Here is a 17,558-nt window from a genome sequence, read left to right as displayed (position 1 = left end):
CACCTCCATTTGGAGTCAAAGTTGACCTGGAACCACAGAGCCCCCTTTTTGAATTTTTATTTCAGGTCAAGTCCAAGCAGGCTTTCGCCAGGAAGAATCAAGCAACAAAAGGGGGTTGACCACAGGCTTTCCAAGAGCAGAGGTCAGAAAACGGACCTTGGCCCAGCCAGCGTGGCTCAGTGGTTGAGTGATGACCTATGAACCAGGAGGTCGCGGTTTGATTCCAGTCAGGGCACATGCTCAGGTTACAGGCTTGATTCCCCGTTTGGGGCGGGCCTGCAGGAGGCAGCTGATCAATGATTCTCTCTCATCATTGATGTTTCTCTCTCCTCCCTTCCTCTCTGAAATCAATAAAAATATATTTAAAAAAAAGAAAGGGGAAAAAAGTAAGTACATTACTAGAAAAAAAAAAGACTTTCTATATAAAAAAAGAAAACGGACCTTGGACCCCTCCTCTTCCGTGACTCCCTGGATGGTGGTGCCTCCCCGGCCCCACCAGTCCTTGTTCTCCGACTTTTCAGAGGAAACGGATAAGCCGGCGCTGAAGCCACTTGTCACAGCAGCCCTGCATATATACAGGGTCTGGGGGGAGCGCAATGTGTAGCGACCGCTCAGTTCCTGCCTGGTTCCGACCTGTCCCAAAGCCAGGAAAGACTGCACCCCCAACCTAAGCCGCTCCCACCGAGCTCTGGCACTGGGAGCCTGGACTCCGGCGCACAGTAGGGCAAGGCGGGGCCTGTCCCAGGGGCGGGGCTCAGGGCGCCCGTGGCCCCCGCGGCCCCGCCCCGCCCTCCCGCGTTCCCGGCGCACGGGCGCAGCGGAGCTGTCTAGGATCAGAGCCCGAGCTGGCGGCCCTCGGCGCGCAACGCGCGGCCTCCACGCCTGGTCCTGCGCCGCACGCCCAAACCGGTGCCCCGCCCCGCAGCGGCCGGTCCACTGCTCCCGAAGGCCGGAGCCCAGCCACCGGCTGCCCGCCGGGGCACTGATCGGCGCGGAGGGGCCGGGAGCCAGGGACCCGCAGAGGAAAGCGGCGGCCCAGACGGCTGCCGGAGGGGCGGCCGAGGGTGGATGCGGCGGGAGACGGAAGCTTCGAGCAGACTGCGCCCGCTCCGTCTCTGCCCCAGTGCGCCCTATGGCTTGAAGGTAAGCGCCAGCAGGATGGAGTGACCGGCGGCCCCAGGCCGAGTCCGGTCGCAGGGGGTGGAGGAGGGAGCTGGGAGGCCGGTGCAGCCGGGCCAGAAGTTTGGCTACTCTGGCGCGGTCTGCCCGGGACTGCTCCGCCTACAGTAGGGCTCTCCACGGACTTTTCTTCCAGCCGCTTGCCGGGAGCGGTGGTGGGGGTGGGGGGGCGGGGGGCAACGGGAACGCAGCGGCTGCCGTCCCCTTTCCCTTCCTCTCGGCATCTTTCGCGCCGCCCGGGCGGGAATCGCCCCAGGCACGAGCGGGCGGGACTCGGGCGGCTTCCCGGAGGAGCACCCGGAGCGAGCCCCTCGGAGCCGCAGCTTCAGAGGGCGGCCGCCTGTCGGCGATCTCCGGAGGACACTTTCCGCCCTGCGCCTGAGCCCGGAACCCCAGGGCGCCTGGCCAGAGGTTCCGACCGCCGCAGGAGGAGAAGGGTTGCTTTTGCAATGCTGCGTTGGTGCGACCTGAGACTTTTCAGTTTCTAAGGACCGGAGCCCAGGGCTGGGGAGAGGCGGGTTCTGGCTTTACTCTTCCGCTTTCTAATGTGCCGCTGTCCTTGGTCCTGAACCAACGCTTTCCTTAGCCATCTCCCTGTTTGAGATCCAGTTGAGGGGGGAGGCTGGGGTTTCAGACCCATCTAGACTTGAGAACCGTACCGATGGTGGGGCAGTAGCGGAGAGGGACTGTCTGACTCTGGAATGGACCAAGGGCCAGGTAGGATGGGGTGCGGAGGAAGGAGGCAGGCAGCTCTGAGCGCCAGACAGAGACTGTCCCTCTCCCTGTCTGAGGCTGGCAGCCCTTGCGCGGTTCCTCTTCCTCTTGAAGAGCAGAGGCAAGAAGCCGCGTGTGCATGTACACAACAGGTTTCGTCCTGGACACAAGTCACAGCACTGCAGCTCCGTGGGGACAGGTCCTTGTCTCAGTCACAGGGAAGCTGTCTGAGCGAGTCCCTGTTGCCCCACCTGGCACCCCAGTACTTTTTGTGCTGGAGGCTCCTGAGATTGGTGAGGTGCAAGACACTTGGTGGATCTTTGCAGTTTCTTCTGCGGATCCAACTACTTATGGATTGTGACCAGGCTACAAACCTTTCAGGCTAATCTTAGATCCTCCCCAGAAACTAGATTTTCGGTGATTCTCCGTTTTTTGGACGATGCCAATACTCTGCGCATCCCTGATTCATCCTGCGGAATTTGGACCACTTGAAAAAGAAATCATTCTTCTCATCTTTCTCCCCCTTCCTGCTGTTTGGTGAAGGTGGGCAGAGAGAGCGAGGCCACGATAAATGTGACCAATTGCAAGAGAATCAGTGAGTGGTTTGCTGGGTCCCAGTCCCCTGCCTTTGACCTCTCTGCTTAGTGTTCAAAATTCCTGCCATGTGATCAGGGGTGGTGGTGTGATGCTATCTCTGAAATCAAATCTGACAAGGAAGAGGGTTAGACTTAGAGTAAAGTGAGGGTGATGGTAGCCCCAGCCTTGTTCCCTTGAAGAGCATTCTGAATTCCTTCTACCTTTCCTGCACAGCCTGGGGATGAGAGGTGCCTGGTAATGGGGGCGGGGGGGGGGGCGTGTTCTGATTTACTGTAGAGGTCTAGGGCATTTCTCCAAGGTCATTTTTTGTTTGTTTTAATGAACTCCCTGCATCTAAATCACCTGGGAACCTGGTTAAGATGCATATTTTTGGTTCTTCCCGGAAGAACTGCTGAATGAGAATCTCAAGCTGGGGCCCAGGGATGTGCTGTATATATTAATCCTATATCTGGTGATCTGGGTGACTCATAAGTACATTGGTTAAGAAATCACCTCTCATAAAAGTTCTAACTCCGTTGACTGGAAGGAACATGATTAAGGTCTTTCATTGACCTCCTTGCTTCAGGTGTGAGACTGTTGTTGATGGAGGGACCACCCCCCTGATTAAATCCCTTTGCTGCAATAAAGGGTGCAGCCCAATCTCCTCTCCCCCAGGATTTTCCTGGACCTTTCTTCTTTTTAAAACAGATTTATTTATTTTTTTTCCTTCTCTAAGGATCTCCAGTATGGCTTCAGATTGACCTGTCCCTGTCTGGGGCCAACCTGCTGTGTTCCACCTACCCTCCCCTTCTGAGGGAATTGTCTTTCATTTTGTACGTGCTGTGATTTGCTAACTCAACTGCTCCTGAAATACCAAGGAGTGATTAGTGCAGCTTAGTAGCACGTTATGTTCCCCAGGGCTGGTAGCCACTCGTGCCCTGCTGGCAGTGACATATTGACTGCATTGATTTGGTCTATAAGCTAGGAAGCTCATAGGAGTGAATAAGTCCAGTAACATTGCTTGTGGGATAGTCAGTCTTCTACCTTCACGTGCAAGGTTACATTGCATTTGTCTAGAACATGCAACGATGCAGGCAAGTCTGAACTTGATAGAAACCCTCCTGTTTCTCTTTCTAAACCAGAGAAAACAAAGGAAGCTCAGGGGCTCATAAAAAATATGACCTCATATATACCAGGGATTGATCTGCTGAATTTAGACAGGCCTGAGATCACCGTTCTCTGAGCAAACAAACATGTGTAAGGGGAAAAGCACGTGGGCTCAGCCTGGAAACAGCTGTCTCCATCTCCCCTACAAATGGAAGGTCTCGTTTGAGTGTTGAAGAAGCAGGCTGTGCGGATGGCATGGGCAGGGGGGTTGAGAATGAGAATGATGAGACTCCTTGAGCTCACCCCACCTTTTCCAGTGACTCATATTTTCTGACCTGCACCCCCCCCCCCTGCATTTCTTTCTCCCTCAGGGCTTAATGCCTATGCATCTCCAGCAGTGAGTGTTTCTGCCTTCCTTAATCCCTAGGAAGGGAAGGCAGAATCAAAGTTGAGGTTTTATAACGCCAGGACCCCAAGCACCGGATTGTATGTCACAGGTCAGAGTAACTAACCTAAGAGCTGAGGTCTTGAAAATAACAGAATGGCTGCCTGGTCAGTTGTAGTTACTGGGACTCTGTAGTTATCTTAGATTATTTGGGTTTCTCAGAGGTCACCCTGGATACCCCAGACCCTAAACAGGGAAGCTTTTCCTTTAGTCCAGAAATATGGTGGTCTCTCTCCTGTTGAATTCAAGTTCTCCCAAAAAGGAGTGGCGTACTCTTTCTAGTTCCAGAGCTCCAGGATTGGGCTCGACAACCAAAACTTCTCCATCCCATCAGGAGCTCTGCTTAGCAAGAGAGCATCCTGCATCTAGGAAGTGCTTGTAAACCACATACAGAAGGAAGGGCACAGTTTGGTTCCGCTCCCTAGCAGATGCCCTCCCCTGGATGTGGCCTCTCATTTAGCTGAACCCCAGCATGACATTTCCCTCCCCCACCTTCCACAGGGCATCTTATGGGCGTGGGAGGACCAATGATTTGGCCTTGGGGTTATGTATGAGCTCTCCAGCTCTCCAGGATGCTAAATGGAGCCACTCAGGGTGTGCAGGTGGCTTATTCGCCAGTGCTGGGCAAGAGCCTGATATCTCCAGCCTTTTAAATTACTCTAATAGTGTTGGAATCCAATGTTAATACATCCTGCCTCTTACCTGTAGCCACCACCAACGTATTTGAAGATTTCTTTTTTATTTTTTTAAACAATAGAATCACATTATCTAAATGCACAGGCTTGGAAAATAGCTTGATTATAGTGTCAGTACTGTGGGTAGAGGAATAGAACTATAAGATTAGCCACTTGGTTTGTTCCTTTTTGGGTCCAGAGAAAGGAGAGAACTTGTCCTTCTGATCTGCACACATTCCCACTTCTTTCTCCTTTCACCTCAATTTGATAAATGGGTTAAATCAACACCCTTGGAAGCTGGGATGTCCCCTGGGAGGGTGCAGCCTCTTCTCTCCCTAGGAGACATGGGGATGTTTCTCTGTGGAGGAGCAGAGGCCCCTGCTGGCTCCAGTGTACAGAGAAGAGGCAGAGGTGACACACTGGGGACTCCCCACTCTCTGGATGGAAGAGGCTGTACTGCTACAGTGCCCCAGGGTCTGAGACCCAGAGGCCACAGGGCATCTGAGAGAGTGTGGGCAGTGTATGAGGGTGGGAGCTGATAGGTGGACTCTTGGAGGCCTTGTAAGTGGTTGATGTTAGGTATGTATGCACGTATAAGGCATTGGCTTAGTGCAGTTTGGGCAACTTTGTCATCAGATGGCACCTATAGGGATCTTTGCTTTTTCTAGGAGGAGATGGCAAACTCTTTGCTTTCTGCAGTGATGGGGAGGGGATACAGGGAGCACCAGGCTTTCCCTGGAGCCCTCTGAGTCATGCCAGCCTGCTCCCAGACAGGATGGTGAGTGCGGTTAAGCAGTATTAGCTCCTGGGGTCCTGTCCATAGGCCCCCACGAGCCTGACCTCCAACTCAAGGTGCAGCTCAGTGTGCCAAACAGCAGCCATAGCACCAAGGACACCCCCTGAAGATGTTGTGGAGCCAGAGTGAGTCCTGAGGCCTGTCCATTGGTCACGGGGCTTCTTGTCCCTACCCCACTTTGCTGTTATTGCTTGGATTCCAAGTGGCCCAGCAGGGAACGGCGATAGAAATGAAGTTGTTTTTGTTACGCGCTGTATAATTGCCGCCTCTTCTTCCTGCTACCCCAGGCAGCAATATCACTAGCAACTCTCCAGGAGCTCTTGGTCTGGGAAAGTGGTTTGCTCACAGACTTCCTTAGAAGGGCTGCTTTTGACCAGTGGTCCTGCTCACCATCTGGTCTCACCATCTCAATGTGCACTTGCTATGGGCAGGGTACTGTGCTGAGCACTTGAAATGTGCTTTTTCTTTCAACTCTTGATCCTGCAACAACTCTCTGTAGGCACCATTATTATCCCCACTTTACATGGGAAGAAGCATGGGCTTCGAGAGGTAAGTGGCTTGCACAAGGCCACAGGGCTAAATGCAGGGTGAGAGTCACAGTCAGACTGATGCTAAAGCAATAGCTCTCTGACCTCTGTGACTGGCACCCAGAGTAAGACAGGGAGAAGAATAGGGATAAGAAGGAACGTTATTTGAAACACTCAAGTGACAGTGAACTTTGCATGTGATACCAGGAAAGGAGGAGGAGACAGCAGAGGGGGAAGGATGGATGAAATACACTTCTTGAGATTCTTAAAGTTGAGGACCATCTAAGACATGTGGTTCTGTACCTGGATCTGGGCACCTTTGGAAGAAATGCGCTGGGAAGGACCTCAGCAAGCAGTGTGCACAGAGGGGAGGGAGGGAGGCAGGAACAGGAGGGAGGCAGGGCCAACTAAGCTAGCAGACTTCTAACCTCACCACGAGTTTTATAAATGACATTTACCAGCATTCAGTCCCTTATTTAAACTGTTTAAAAACAACTCAGAAAGATAGTTAAGCCTGTGGGCTCTGGAGTTAGATGGCCAGAATCTGAATCCCAACTTTAATATTTACCAGTTTGCTACCTTAAGCAAGTTGGTTAACCCCTATCATGTTGGGTTTCTCATCTATAAGTGGGGATGGTAATACTTACGTCATTGTGTTATTGTAGTAAGCCAATAGATACAAGATATGTGAGAGTCCCTGGCTAAGCACCTCATAAATGTTAACGCTAATTATGGTCATTAAGAAATTCCAGAGGGAACATTTTTAGCTGTTTTCCTCTTGCACTAGTTCAGCACCTGATTTTACATCTCTGAAGTTTAGCACATTTCTAAAACTTTCACAGGATTCAAGCTTACATTTATTACACTCTCCCCTTATCTGCACCACGACTCTTTGGTACTCACCTGTCAGAAGCTCTTACTCATCTCGGGCGAGAGGGGTTCAGGTTGCTTGTCATCTCTTTGAATTAGGTTCAGCTGAACTCCCATCTTATCACATGCAAGCCAAGAAGAGATATTGGTCTTAATGGGGATGGCTTTGCACAGCCTCATTTTTTTCTTCCCGGTTTTCCAGTTCCTCCATCTACTTCCTCAGGGTTGGAGCCTTCTTGATTGGCATTGACACATGCTGTGCTGCACTCTGCACAGGCCACGTTTTATTAAATGAAAAAGAAGGAGAACATACGGGTGCACAAGGATTGGGAGACTTCTGTCTTCTCCCCCTGTAGAAAGGGCTAAAGAACCTCACACTGAGAAGATCCCCCAAACTGGCAAGAATATGTCTTTTGGAGCAATTGATGGCAGGAGTAAATGCCACCCATTTTTTTGGGGGTGTGAAATGTGGTCCTGCCTGAGAAAGGGAGGTAACATATTGTTTCTAGGACTCTTCTACTCTGAAAGCTATTCCTGACTTTCACCTTTTTCTTTTCCTTTGAATGCTTCCTTGAGAAGGACTCTTTCCTAATTAATGCAGCTGCTTCTGACCACTCAATAAGGCTTGCTATTCAGTGAAGGTGGGAGATTTCTGAGGGTCTGGCAGGTGTTCTGTTTCCTGGACATCTTCCTCGGGTCATGTGGTTATTCCTTTTTGGACTCAGAGCTCCCTCAGTTCTTACATTCATTATGGCAGAGTCAACAAGAGCAGTGTATTGACAAGCAGAAACTAGCACCCAGGGTCCCAAGAAGAGGATGTCCCCTCCACCCCTTCCCCGAGAAACAAAGACATTTCCATACACATCTTTCCTTGGGCGATATACATTATACACATAGCTGAAGGCCTGCGTCACTCTGGATGACTAACGGCACAAAATCTGCCCTTTCGCCAATCTTCTCTGGTGAGCTGGAGGGAGGTGATGGGAGGCGAAGACTGCTTTCCAGACAGCCATGCTGCCTTCCACACATTCTGAATCCTTCCTTAGTTGTATTTTGTGGTGGCCAGCCTCCAAGATGGACCACGACTCTCCTCACCTCCTTCTACATTAAACAGGGAAGACCTGTGTACAATAATGCCTAAATGACAGATGGTGACTTCTGAAGATAAGTCATAGAGGATATCATGACTTCCACCCAGTTCTTTCTTGGATCACTCATTCTGGGAAAGACAGCTGCCATGTCATGAAGAAACTCAAGCAGTTCTGTAGAAAGGTCTGCACTGCAAGTAACTGGGATCTCCTACCAATGGCCACGTGAATGGACCATCTTGGGAGCCTATCTTTCCTCCCTGGACAAGCCTTGTGGCCACCGCTAAGGTCTTAACTACAACCTTTTGAGAGACCCAGAGCCAGTACCACCCAACTGAGCTGTTCGAATTCCTAACCCTAAATTTTTGTTGTTTTAAGAGACTGGGTTTGGGATAATTTATTTTGCAATAGTATATAACTATGTTTCACACACTATGCTCATGAACGTCTCAGCCAACATCTTTCCAGACAAGGCTACTGATTTCTGTATTCTTCTTTCCTGTACTCACTCTTCTCTGAATGTCTTCTGGCATGCTAACCATTCAATATGCATCTTGCTTTTAATTATTTAATTGAATAAATATTATTGAGCACCAACTATATAGTAGGCATTCATCTTGGTTGCAAATATGTCAGTAAACAAAACAAAGATCCCTGCTTTCTGGGAATTTAAATTCTAGTGGTAAAAATAAATATAAAAATAATCACTGAGTATATTAGCTGGGAGTATATTAGTATAATAGTATTTGGGAAAGCAAAACATCTATTAGAGTTAGATGATGTGGAGTGCTGAGGGGTGAAAGAGAGGACGTTTGCGTTATTAAATAGGGTGGGTGGGATGGATCTCAGTGAGAAAGTGACATTTGAGGAGAGACTTAGAGGCTGTGTGAGAATGAGCTGTACAGAGCTCTCAGAGGGAAGAGCATGCAGGCAGAGGGCATCATGGGTCTGCATGCATTTTAAAGCATTTTAATTCTTATTCCCTATGGAACAATAATAGCACTCTGCATGCGGAACTCCCTTTTAATTTTTAAAACCCATGAGGCAATAGTAATCTCTTTGATTTGTAAATCACTTTCACATACACTATCTCCTTTGGTCATTACAACCCCTATCATAGCCCCCATTTCGCAGATGTGGCCACTGAGGCTCAGAGTTTAGGTGAAACTTGCTCAGGCTCACAGAAGTAGGAAGTACTGCAGTTACTGCCTTATGACAACTCTTGTGCTTCTTTCTTATATAACCATCTTTTTTTTTTTTTTCTATTTTATCCTCACCCAAGGACATTGGTTTCCAAAACTGATTTGAGAGAGAGAGAAACATCAATGTGAGAGAAAAACATCAATCAGTTGCCTCCTATACATGCCCCAAACCTGCAACCTAGGTATGTGCCCTGATGGGGAATCAAACCTCCACCTTCTGGTGTAGGGATGGCTCTCCAACCACGTGAGCCACCCGGCCAGGGCTCCTACAGGACCATCTTAGTGCATAATGATGATCTTTCAATTGTGCATGTCTGTCTTCCTCACTGGACGAGAACTCCTTGAGGCAGAGTCTGCTTCATATGTCTCCAGAACCTATTGTAACCAAAAATGATGCTAAGCACTTGGTAGTCACTTAAACTGTTGAGTAAGTGGGTGAGTGGAGAGGTGAGTGATGGCTTACTTCTCCAGGCTGTGCTTACTTAAGCCCAGCAAGAGTGTCTGGAAGTGGCTGGGGTGTCCTCTACAGGTTGAGTGGGCCAGCCAGATGCTCAGACCTTCCTTTCATCTTCAGTTAGCACGCTCTGCTTCCCTACATTATAGTCTGGCTGGAAATCCTTCACAGTTTCATGGGGCTTAGATCCTGTTTCAGTCAGACACTCCCATAGAGAAGGTGTTGGGAGAACTGTCAAGGAAACATATACAGATGTGTTGGTCCAGGTCAGCCTGGGGACCTGAAGACAAACAGGATGTTGAGGGTTGTCTTTTGACCCCTAGGTGGTTAGTTTTGAATCTTGGATTTAAAGTTCGGGGGACTGGGCTGATCCCTAGTTAAGATACAGATAAGCATTACTTACCTAATACTCTTTAAAAGTAATAACAATTTGGACCTATCTTTCTCACAATCAATTCTAAAAAAAGTGACACCCATCCCCTGCCCAGTATAACAAAGTGATTCAGAGGATGATCTTGGAAGCCAGACTAATGTAGGCTCAGGTGTGTGCTCTGCCAGGAACCAGCTCTGTGACCTCAATCAAGTTGCCATAACCCCTTTGAAATTCAAGGTTTCCCACCACCATAAAATAGAGATAACCATAGCACTTACTTCATAGGGTTTTGCATATCAAGTGTTTAGCCTAAAACCTGACACATGGTAAGCTATTGGGAGGCATAGAAATGTTTACAGATCCTTCCCAAATTTTCTCTCTTCTGGAGGGAAGAAAGGCATTGCAGATGAGGAAATTAGACAAGGTGGGACATGACTCGGAGAGGGTTACCCTTGGAAGAGCCCACTGTCACATCTAGTGCAGGGCTGTACCAGAACTAACTTCTGCCCCTGGGCCCTTTCCACCACACCCTGCTGTCACCAGCCTCAGGGCAGAGCAGAGAGGATGCAAGGAAGTCACTGTAAACTAAGTGCTAAGAGAAGAGTTTGAGGTGGGGATAGTATAATGAAGGGCTGGGCTTTAAGTTGGAGAATAAGTCAATTGACTTCATTTTTATATTTATTTATTCATGTTTTTAAAATCCTCACTGAGAATATGTGTTACTATTGATTTTAGAGATAGGGAAAAGGAGGAGGAGCCAGAGCACATGAGAGAGAGAGAGAGAGAGAGAGAGAGAGAGAGAGAGAGAGAAATCGATAAGAGAGAGAAACATCAATTAGTTGCCTCCTGTATGCTCCTTGACTGTATATGCCCTGATCAAGAACTGAACTGGTGACCTTTTGGTTTATGGGACAACATTCCAACCAACTGAGCCACACCAGCCAGAACTCATTTTTACTTAAAAAAAAAAAAATCACAGAGCCCGACTGGTGTGTCTCAGTGGTTGAACAGAAGACACTGTGTCCTCCTGTCTTATTGTTGTGTGTGTGTGGGGGGGGGAGGGGGGGTCTCCTAGATCACAGTCCCACTGCGTACAGTGCAGAGGGCTAGTACCTAAGCCTGAAGAGGTAAGGACTCCACTCCAGTCTTCAAGGAGTTTACCACCTAGTGGGTAAATAGATAATCATAATATGGTTTGGTAAATCCTACATTTCCAGGTTTGGAAATAGAGAGGAGGGGATCCCTAGCCAGGCTGGTGGTACAATATAATGGGAAAATCAAGGAAGACTTCCTGGAAGAAGTGATGCCTGTGCTCAGTTTTAAAGGCTGGTTAGAAGTTAGCTTTTAATGTCAAGGACTGAAGAATTAAGGAAGGTTGCCCGGGCTGGTGTGGCTCATTTGGTTAGAGCATCATCCCAGGCACCAGAAAGTCGCCAGTTCAGTTCCCAGTCAGGGCAGCTGATCCATGTTTCTCTCAACATTGATGTTTCTCTCTCTAAAATCAATAAATAACATTTTTAAAAAGAATTAAGGCAGAGAAAACAACCTATTATTTTTTATTTATTGATTAGAGAGAGAAAAGAGAAACATCGATTTGTTGATCCCCACTTAGTTATGCATTCATTGGTTGATTCTTGTATGTGCCCTGACTGGGGATCAAACCCAAAATCTTTGATTGCCCTATCAGGACAATGCTCAAACCAGCGGATCTACCTGGTCAGAGTGAGAAAAAAACATATTCAAAGGCTGGCAATGTTATAGTACATGGCTTAAAACAACAAACTTATTCCCTCTCAGTTCTGGAGGCTGGACGTCTGAAATCCAGATGCCAGCAGGGCTGTGCTCCCTCCAAAGGCTCTAGACTCCCCTGGCCTCTTCCAGCTTCCCCTGGCTCCTGGGTTGTGGCAGCGTAATGCCAATCTCTGCCTCCATCCTCACATCTGATCTGTCTCCCTGTGTCTGTCTCCTCTCCTCAGGAGGACACCAGCTATTGGACTTAGGACCCACCCTAATCCAGTGTGATCCCATCTCAATCCTTAACTATTTAACAACTACTCTTAATTACATCTGCAAACACCCTATTTCCAAATAATGTCACATTTTTAGGTTCTGGGTGTTCATGAATTTGGCAACTTGTGGGGATGCTGTGCGGAGCTGCCTGCCTTGCGGGTCCCTGGTCCCTGTAGGCTTCCTTGGCCTCTTCCAGGGCAGGACCATTTCCCTCCCAGTCACCTGTTCTTGGAACAACTGCCTGCTTATCTAATTGAAGCCTGGTCTCCTGCATTAGAAGGCAAATCAGGACAAGAAAGAAAGCAATTAGTATGGCTGGTAGCTCGGGATTAAAGGGGATTCACTGACCTGCTGGCGGCATGGTTAGGAAGAGGGAAGGGGAGGGGAGTTTGGAGAAAGAGAGGGAGTGAAGGGGATGAGTGTTCCGAAAGGGGAGGCCCATGGGAACCCGGGTTCCTGCAGCATTTGGGCTCTGGCCCAGTGAAGGCAGAGGCTGGGTGCTCATACAAAGGGCCCTCCATAGTCGTTAGGAATGCAGGGATTTGTACTATTTCACTCAGCATTCATTCCTCCAGCCCTTATTAATGCCTCCTCTGTGTCAGCGCCTCAGGCTACTGCTCTCATTTCACAGATGACAACACCGAGGCTCCAGTAGGCCAAGAGAACTATCCAAGGTCTCTAGGGGGGAGGAGGGAGGGCAGAGCCAGGACCCAATTCCAAATCTTCTGACTCTCAATGTACCTCACACAGCAATATTCTCCCATATGCTCCAGTCTGCAGTAGGACCCCTGGTCCCCACAGGGGAAGGGCAATAATAATAACAACCCCTGCATATGGACAGGGCTTGACTTTGCACAGAGTGTGTCCCCAGAAGTCACTGTACTGCTGGGCCTTGATGTGGAGGGGTGGAGGCAGGATGAGGAGGGCTTCACAGCCCCTGCCCCTGAGTTCCGCTTTGCTGGGGGTGGAGGAAGGGAAGTGTGGGCTCTTCCTGTGGAGAAGGGGAAGAGCTAGGGCCTCACAGACAGAAGCTAGCAGGGACCGGCTCTGCTGTAAATCCCAAGGGAGCCCCATCCTAAGTTTGCCCAGTTGCCAGTCCTCAAGGACACAGGAGATGCTGATGGTGCTGGGAACTTTCTGGACCCTTGGCATGGATCACTCGCCTGCAACTGAAGAATCCACAGCCTTGAGATTCACTGTCCGGTGGTTCTGCCTTAGCAGCCAACACGGCAATATGGGGTTGCCTCTAGTATCTCCTAGTGGGGCAGGGCGGTCTGAGTCTGTCCCTCCGAGATTTCCGGTGTGGATGCTGGGCTTTAATGACCTGGTCCATAGCGAGGGCTCAGGAATTATGTGTTAAATGACCCGAGTGAGCCCAGAGAGAAAAGTGTACCCCTCACTGTAACAGGTGTGGGGGGGTGGTGTCAGGGACTGAGGCCCGGAGGATTTCCAAGGAGCTGTTCTCTCAGCCCAGTTTTGGGACTCAAGGCCTTTGATGCTCAATCTGGGACTTGGCTTGGGGCCTGCACCTCCTCCCAGCCTCTCTGGCATCTGCCTCTTTATCCCTGGGCAGTTACCTGCCATCCACAGCATCTCCCACTCTGTCTCCATGGTAATCATGGGGACATAGCCCCAGGAATCCATGGTCCTGGTAGAGGGAAGAGGAGGAAAAGGGGAAGGACAGGAGCACAGGTGACCAGCAGTGTCCACGGGCCCGATCTGAGCAGTGAAGCTCCAACAGGCCAGGGAGGTGCACTCGGGGCTGCAATTGAAAAATCACAAATGTTGCTTTAAAACATCTACTTTGAAGGTGTTAATTTCACAATCAGATGCCTTCTTGTGTAAAGTAGCATTCAATGTACGCAAGTGAATAACATCTATTTTAAAATACTGGCTATACTATATTAGGGATTATGTATATCTTCTTTAATTTTGTGATAGCCATGAAAGGTAGGGCATCTTTCTATTCTTGTTGTTTAGTGCACAATAGACCCCGAACATATGTGGAGTGAACAGATTAGTGAAGGAATGTGTATATCTCCAAAATTTAGAACTTAAGTTGGAACCTGCTTTTATTTATTTATTTATTTATTTATTTATTTATTTATTTATTTGTGTGTGTGTGTGTGTGTGTGTGTGTGTGTGTGTGTGTTAATCCTCTCCCAAGGACATTTTTCCATTGACTTTTAGAGAGAGTGGAAGGGAGGGAGAGAGACAGAGAGAGAGAAACATAGATGTGAGAGAGACACATCAACTGGTTGCCTCTTACATGTGCTCAGACTGGGGCCGGGGATCAAGCCTGCAACCAAGGTACCTGCCTGGTGCCCTTAACCAGAGTCAAACCTGAAACCCTTCAGTCCTCGAGCCAACGTTCTATCCACTGGGCCAAACAGCCATGGTGGAGACTGCTTTTAAATACTTAAACATTGTCCACAGTGCTATGCACAAGAGTGGGCATTTAATAAATGCTAATTCACATGTACACGCACACACACACAATCAGTGCTTGTTTCTGGTGGTTTCTGAACAGCATAGGTTGTGATGGACCAGCACTTTTTTCCCAGGTCACAACTGATACCTGTCCTTTCAAACACATCAGTGCGTTACTCTTGGCTCAGGCACTTGGAGGAAGCAGTAAACCTGTGGTGATCCTCGTGGCCTCTTCATCAAAACCCTCGAAGGGCTGTGTTTCCACCTTAGCAGACATTGAGTGGGAAGACACTTTTCTCGTTTTTTCCTGGGGGTTTCTGTAGGCCGCCACCTGGCATTCCGTGTTACTGATGTGGGTCAGAGATGACAATGCAGAGTCCAGGCAGGGAATAAGAAAATTGGTGAGGGAAGCATTTATCAAAATAGAAAGCCTGGAAAATCATTTTCTAATTTAAAATGTAATGCTATGTGCATGCATATAAGCATAACCAATGGACATAAGACACTGTGGGGTAGGGGAGGCCAGAGGAATGCCAAGTGGGGGAAAAAGGAGAAATATGTAATATTCTTTGTAATACTTTAAGCAATGAAAAAAAGTAATGCTATGTGTGTGTTATAGGGATCTGTATGTTTATTTACAAAAATTGCTAAATACTCAGGTTAGACAACATTTAACTGCTGAGCTATGGCCTCAGGTGGCTGTTTTTTCTGATTGCAGATCTTGGCTGTGTTACCAGCTGGCTGGGCGCCCCAAGGGTTGCTAAGAAATTTTTGCATTTTGCTCTGCCCTTTTAATCCCTTTTATAAGGTCTTGCCTCCTCATCACTGGCCACTCACAGAGCCTGGGAGCGCACAGGTCTTAGGTGTCGCTCCCCAGCCCAGGCTGTTCCTGGCCTGCCCTGCCCTGTGCCCAGTGAGCAGCCCTGGGAACCAGAGGCTGCTGTTAGTTTGAGCTTCCAGGGCTGGGGCAGTCACTGGCCCGGCTCTAATGAGCAGGATCAAGGTGACAAAACCCATCAGCCACTTGGAACCACTACCTGCAGAGGGACCAGGACCAGCATCAAACCGGCAGCCTGGAGACACTTGGACAGCACATAATTTCCAAATTAGATATTTCTGAGGCCTGGGTTTTGCAGTGCAGCGCGAGCTCAGAGGCGGCTCTGGCAGAAGCTGCAAAAAGCAAACACATGGAAACCTTACATGGACCGCGATTTCATTCATGGGCAACTGGGCCCTGGGCTTCCCTCCTCCCCTTTTCATTTAGATGCAAATGCAGATCTTGTTCCAGCAAAGTCCCACTGCTGTGGTCCTGGTTCTGGGAGTGGTGGTGATGATGGGGGATTCCAGCTGCTCCAGTCTGAGGGAAGTCAGTTCTATCAGAGCCTGGAGGAGGGGCAGGAGGTGTTGGAGCCAATGAAGCTGGAGCTGCTAAGAACCAGTTCTGTTGTACTCTTTCAACTCTGAAAGTAGCAGCACTATCTACCCTGTAGATTAAACAAGTTCCCTGCCTGGACACAGACAGAAACATCTGGTCCAGGAAGTGCTGTGCAGAACAGGGCCATTGTTTTCACTGCTGAGAGTCCCCCTTCTCTCTGTTTAACTGTGGCTTTTGACGATTGAATGAGTCAATGAAGATTCATTGCATCCAGCAACTCTCCTTACTAGGCTCTTTCGTAGCCCAACCCACCCTGGGAAGAGGTACCATTGCTATTTTATGGATGTGGTCACTGAGCCTCACAGAGGAGGAGTGACTGGTCCAAGGACAGGGCACAGCTGGGATTCAAACGCAGCTCCCCGTGACCTTCCGAGCTGCTCCGTGCACTCACCTACTCTAGAGCTTTGAGAAGGAAGGTGTGTTACCTCCCTGTCACCATGAGGCTTCGCAACCAGCTTTGCACACAATAGGCACAGATGCGTATTTGTTCAATAAATGCATTCATTTTTAGAATTCTTCTAAAACTGCTTGGCCCTGTCCTACTTAGCCACAGAGACTGGGGCAAGTTACAGGTATTTTGTGTGTCTCAGTTTTCTTCATGGGAGAATCTGGACAACAGTCACCTCTGGGGCTGGCTGGTTGAGTCCTTGGAGGTTAGTCTCCTGGCTGGGTGGCTTCCAGAGATGCTGCCTCATGAGGCCCCAGAGGGCTCTGTGCTTCAGTCATTCTTTGTGGGAGAGGGAGAGACAAGAAGGTGAACCATTTGGAACCATCAATAATTTCTTTTCTTCATTTTTTAAGTTACCATCTTAACCCTTAGGAAGCATGCAGCTCAGCAGTGTTAATTAAGTGTGTTTGTACTGTTGTGTGACAGCTCTCCAGAACTTTTTCATTTTGCAACACCGCGACTCTATACCCATCAAACACTAACTCCCTATTTTCTCCTCCCTGAGTCCCTAGCAACCACCATTCCACTTTCTGTTTCTCTGAGTTTGGCTACTTTAGATACCTCAGTAAGTTAATTGTACTGTATCTGTGACTGGCTTGTTTCACTTAGTATAATGTTTTCAAGGTTCATCCATATTGTAGTATGAGCGAGAATTTCCTGCTTTTTAAGATTGAATAATATTCTATTATATGTACATACTGTATTGTGTTTATCCATTCACCCACTGATGGAAACTTAGGTTGCTTTTACCGCTTGGCTATTGTGAATAATGTTGCTGTGAACATGAGTGTGCAAATCTCTCCCTGAGATCTGCTTTCAGGTTTTTTAGGTATATAACCAGAAGTAGGACTGCTAGGTCATATGGTAACTCTATTTTTAATATTTTGAGGTACCTTCGTACTGTTTTCCATAGAGATTCGCCATTTTACATTACCACCAGTAGTGTGCAAGGGTTCCAATTTCTCCAAATCCTTACCAACACTTGTTATTTTCTATTTTTTAAAAGTGGCCATCTTATAAATGCATAACCCTACTTCATGCCTTACATAAAAATTAACTCAAAATGGATCATAGACTTCAATGTGAGAATTTAAACTGTAAAATTCTTATAAGAAGACAGAGGGATTAATCTTCATGAGTTTGGTGTCACTTTCTTAGATGTGACACCAGAAGCACAGTTTAAGTCATTTTCTCCAAGTCATATGACCATAGAAGGCAGATTTAGGATTA

The 17,558-nt window shown here is 48.3% G+C and overlaps 1 protein-coding gene across 2 annotated transcripts in view; it reads left to right on the top strand.

The window, feature by feature from the left end:
• The first annotated feature begins 811 nt into the window (after nucleotides 1-811).
• The window catches only part of DRD2 (dopamine receptor D2), a 64,912-nt gene continuing 48,165 nt past the window's right edge, over nucleotides 812-17,558 (top strand). For both annotated transcript variants that reach the window (XM_059707916.1, XM_059707915.1), the window contains exon 1: nucleotides 812-1,143. The gene's annotated coding sequence lies outside the window, so the exon portion shown is untranslated. The remainder of the gene's footprint in view (nucleotides 1,144-17,558) is intronic.

The sequence above is a fragment of the Myotis daubentonii genome, chromosome 9 (genome assembly GCF_963259705.1).
Source record: "Myotis daubentonii chromosome 9, mMyoDau2.1, whole genome shotgun sequence".
Classification (NCBI taxonomy): Eukaryota; Metazoa; Chordata; class Mammalia; order Chiroptera; family Vespertilionidae; genus Myotis; species Myotis daubentonii.
Note: the sequence above shows the minus strand (reverse complement) of the source record. Positions and strands in the feature narration are given on the sequence as shown.